Consider the following 4,777-nt stretch of genomic DNA (forward strand, 5'->3'; position numbering starts at 1 on the left):
TTGACTGTTTAACTGGACTAACCAGTGGACCACAATCACTCTCTCAAATGTTATTTTAAGCCAAAGTCTGTTTCAAAAAAAGAGCTGCAAATTACCTGCGTGACGCGATTGCATTTTCTAACATTAGACATTTAAAATCAACAAGATGTCAGCAATTGTTGCAATTTGACCATGTTTTGAGGCTTAAATAATTTAACAATTTAAGAAGAAAAGAATCAGGTTTCTCAAGTGGCTGCAACTTAAATTCTTATTAATGCTTTTCATCAGTTCCCCAGGAAGTTACAGGATTTCTCTCTGGAACACAAAATTAAATGATGCTTTATATGCAAATTATGTAGTCAGAGTTTCATGAAGTCATATCAAGTTTCAAAGTCAAAATCACAATTTTAAATGGCAGCATGAACTCACGATTATGTGCTAAACCCGAACCTGACTTTCTTTCTTCTGCAGAGCATAGCATATTGTATTTTAAGGAATGGATGGGTGTGACACGGTGGTGCAGTGGGTAGAAGGTCACTGGTTCAAGCCTCGGTTGGGCCAGTTGGCATTTCTGTGTGGAGTCTGCAAATTCGTGTGGGTTTCCTCTGGGTGCTTCGGTTTTCCCCACAGTCCAAAGACGTGCTGTCAATGAATAGGGTAAGCTGATTTGTCTGTAGCGTATGCGTGTATGTCCTGGTCCGCCAGGTTAAGTGTTAAGCTAACAACCCAACACATAAAAATTAGATGTTACAAAACACCATGGTGGGGCTTAATATCAACTTAGATATAAATGGCCCTGGGAGTAAGGAAGAAAGGAAGGAAGGAATGGTTAACTGCTTTTGTCTATATCAGGGGATGTCCAAACTTGGTCCTGTAGGGCCAGTGTCCTGCAAAGTTTAGTTTTAACCACAATGAGACACATCTGCGCTAGCTAATCAAGCTCTTGTTGAGGCAAGATGGAGCTAAAATCTGCAGGACACTGGCACCTCCAGGACTAAGTTTGGACACCCCTGGTCTATATAATGAAAGCCAGTGAGATACTTTCATTGTATGGACACACACAAATTGACATACATTTTTCTGAATATTTTGTCTGGTCTGGCAAATATACTGCCAATGTAATTGTGAAATGCTGAACAATAGGAATTTGTAGATTGTTTAGAAAAACAATGAAGATGTATTATTTTGTCTAAAGCATATGTAACATTTAATACCATTCTCATATATACGAAGAGTTCAGAAGCAAAGACCTCTTAGTGCCAATTGAATTTTTTCTAAAATTAGCATCCCCCCAGGCTCATGTAGGTTTCATAATTTAACTTTTTCTCTACTCTGTAACTTTAAGTTTACATTTGTATGATTAAAATACTAAATATATCACAACTATTCTGTTATTTACCATTCTTAATTATAAAATGTACAGGAATTGATGGCTCGATGAAGAACCTTTAACATCCATATAACCTTTACATTCCATAAAATGTTTCTTACGTTGTTTATTACAGCAATAAATGCTTTCTAGATATTATAATGTTCTTATCTAATTTAAAAAATGGTCCCACTTTATATTTAGTTCCCCTAACTACTAGCGTCTGAAAAAATACAATGCACTTAATGTGTTTAGAATGTATTGCACACTTCTGGTGCTCTTGAGGAGGGAAACGGGGTTAGGGACAGTTTTTGTGGTATGGGTAGTTTTTAACGGCAAGTTAAGGGGTAAGGCAGGGGTGGCCAACCCTGTTCCTGGAGAGCCACCTTTCTGCAGATTTCAGTTGCAACCCATATTAAACACACCTGCCTGTAATTATCATGTGGTGTTCAGGTCCTAATTAATTGGTTCAGGTGTGCTTGATATGGGTAGCAACTGAAATCTGCAGGAAGGTGGCTCTCCAGGAACAGGGTTGGCCACCACTGGTGTAAGGGGTTGTCAGCGATCTAATTTTAAATTTAATTACAGATGTATTTACATGCAGGTATTTAATCATAAGTACAAAGTAAAATCATGTATTTACACTCTAAGTGCATTTAAACTAATGATTAATTTCAGCGTAAGTACATATTAGTTAAAGCCACCTGACATAAATTGTGACCAAAATTGAACAAGCCAAAATAATCCCTCATAGCATCACTCTAAGTTGAAGCCTTGATTTTTAAGAATGAACAGCCTTTCAAAAAAAAAAAAAAAGACTAAGAAGCCTTTTTTTAAACGATCAATGTTGAAAACACTTCATATTTTTGTAGACGATGAATAGAAATTTCATGTCCGGTATGAATCATTTAATGCTTGCCTTATCAAGTATGAGCAGCCACACAGGAGATTAACATGGTAAACAACTGACCATTTGTGCTGCTAATGAACAGAAGTCTGCACAATAACACTCCCAAACCCTCATCAACTCCACACCTTTTTTTACAAACACAAAGCCAATTCCCAAGGCTCAGGCGTTGTTGTTTCAGCAGTTATTGACAGTACCTGCAACAATCACAGTGACAAGTCTTTTGTGAAAGAGCAACTAGCTTCTCTGAGCTCAGTGGACCGACCACCTCCAGTGTCTCCATGCTTAGAAAGAGGTTCAGTCTCAGTGTTGAATAAGTAATGACAAATGGAGCCATTTACCCTGGAGTGAAGTGTTAAGTGTTTCTGAGGCATCATATCAGAAAGGTGAAACACTAAAAAAAAGTTTGAAATGTCTGCTTGCTGCAAATGCTACAAGAGGTCCAGGTTCTTCCAGAGCACCAACCATTGGAGTCTGTGGGTCTTTTATGAAGTGTGATGGAAATGCAATAAATAATGTAACACAAAATATCCCATAAGCTTAAAACACTAGGCCAGTAAGGTAACAACAAGGGCTGAAGTATATGAACATGCTGGACAGCAGCACTGCCAGAAGTAGAACACTGTGTACACAGCAAAATATGGGGACCCAAAACAACTCTATGGGTGTTAATTTCAACACTTTGAAAGTGTCTCATGGGGTCCACTCAAAACAGAGTTAAATCAACACTTTCAAAAGGGTTGGCTCATTGACACCGAAGTAAGGGTTAATTTTAACTCTGGGCAGAGTTAAAAAATGTAACTATATTTAACACCGCCTGGTGTAATATATTGTTATTTTATTCAACTCTCTTGAGTGTAAATATGGTAAAAAGGTCAAATAGACTGTAAATTACAAAATAAAAAACATTTTATTTTAAAATATTCACCACTTCAACAATTCAATCAGTTTTTAAAATGCAACAATGTCAAATATGCTTTAAATGTTTTATTAGTACAGACAGTATCAACAAAATATGTATGACCAGTGCTCAAAAGGGCTGTTTCAGTCCTTTGGTCCAAACTTGATGTGTTATCAGAGCAATTTGAAAGTTCAATATAGCGTCACTCATAGTTTACTTCTGAACTCATAGTTTTCTTCTGAAATTACATTTTAAACAACTTGGCTTGCAAATCTTTCACTTCGGGTGTTTCCTTGGTCCTCCATATCAAACACAGCAGTTTAAATGAAGGTATAAATGCTGTAAACTTGTGTGAAAACAAACTGGAGCTAGGAAATCTCATCAAGTATGTCCTGTGAATGAAGTGCTTCCCAGCCACAGGATGACCTTTTTATCCATGACGATGTAGCAGCTGCTGATCGCTCGTCTGGTGGTTCCTGATGCACGGATATACTGTAGGGTGATGCTCATCTAAGAACTCTTCAAGACTCCAGCATGACTTAGAAAAATGTTTGAAAACAAATTGCAATCAAATTCTATGATATATTTAAAAGAAAAACATTCAAGAAATCTAAACTCACCTTTTGAAAATCTTCATGATGATCCACAACTTGACTCTCCCAGCTGGATGAGGTGACAGGATATGGAAAAGTAGAAAAAACACATACATCACTGTTGGATCTCCAAAAACAATTAGGTTAACCACTATGACTAGAACTGGAAAAACAGGCAGCTGTCTGTCCAGAATCCTGAATTTAACACAACACTTGGAGCAAAATTTAGAGGAGCTTAAAATCTTTTATATCATTTAGTGATGCTGATTTCCCCAAAATATTGGCCACAGTGTAAAAAATATTTATAAACCTTCAGTTTTCTGTAAGCGTGTGCGTGTGTGTGTGTGTGTGTGCGTGTGTGTGTGTTTCTTTACCAGATTCAACTTGTTAGGCCCTTTCAGGTCCAGTATTGACGCCACCTTTACTGGAGTCTAGCAGATGTTTCAGGTCCAAATATAATCTAAAATATTAGGATAAGCAAAAGAGGAAAAGTGCAAAGTAAAGAGCAAAACATTATTTAAGTAACAGTTCACCCACAATACAAAACTTATCACCTTCATGTCATTCATTATTCTTTAATGCTCTAATACCCTCTCAGCTTATTGTGAAACAAATACAGAACTTTATCAAACATACCTTTATTATTATCACCACATATGACCAAGAAGGTGTGCTTGGTCATTTCACCAACTCTGGAAATACACCATCCGTCTCTAATCAGCCACCGTCTCAGGGTCTTGTGTTATTGTATAGAGAACTGTGGCTGTTAAAAAACAACAAAAAAATAGTATCTAACACATATGCATAACCTTCAGATAAAAGGAGAGATGAACATCAAAAAGTATGCCTCACACTTTTTCAGATATCTTTTGATTCAGATGTTGATTATTGATAATAAATCTACAAATCAAACCTGTATCATCCTTAGGCTGCTCAAATATGAATCAGTTGATTAATTTTACAGACAGGTGGCTGTTTACAACGCACTAAATTGTCTTTAATAAAACGGAAATGTTGTGTACAGTACA

General features: G+C 36.8%; 1 long non-coding RNA gene across 1 annotated transcript; it reads right to left on the reverse strand.

Annotated features, from left to right (window-relative positions):
• Positions 1–3,565: 3,565 nt before the first annotated feature.
• On the reverse strand, positions 3,566–4,478 carry LOC141377574 (uncharacterized). Its single transcript, XR_012389935.1, has 4 exons — positions 4,386–4,478; positions 4,124–4,209; positions 3,777–3,819; positions 3,566–3,694 (listed from the first exon to the last, which is right to left on the reverse strand). It is a non-coding gene; the product is annotated as an uncharacterized lncRNA (long non-coding RNA).
• Positions 4,479–4,777: the final 299 nt, after the last annotated feature.

Source organism: Danio rerio, chromosome 14 (assembly GCF_049306965.1).
Source record: "Danio rerio strain Tuebingen ecotype United States chromosome 14, GRCz12tu, whole genome shotgun sequence".
Classification (NCBI taxonomy): Eukaryota; Metazoa; Chordata; class Actinopteri; order Cypriniformes; family Danionidae; genus Danio; species Danio rerio.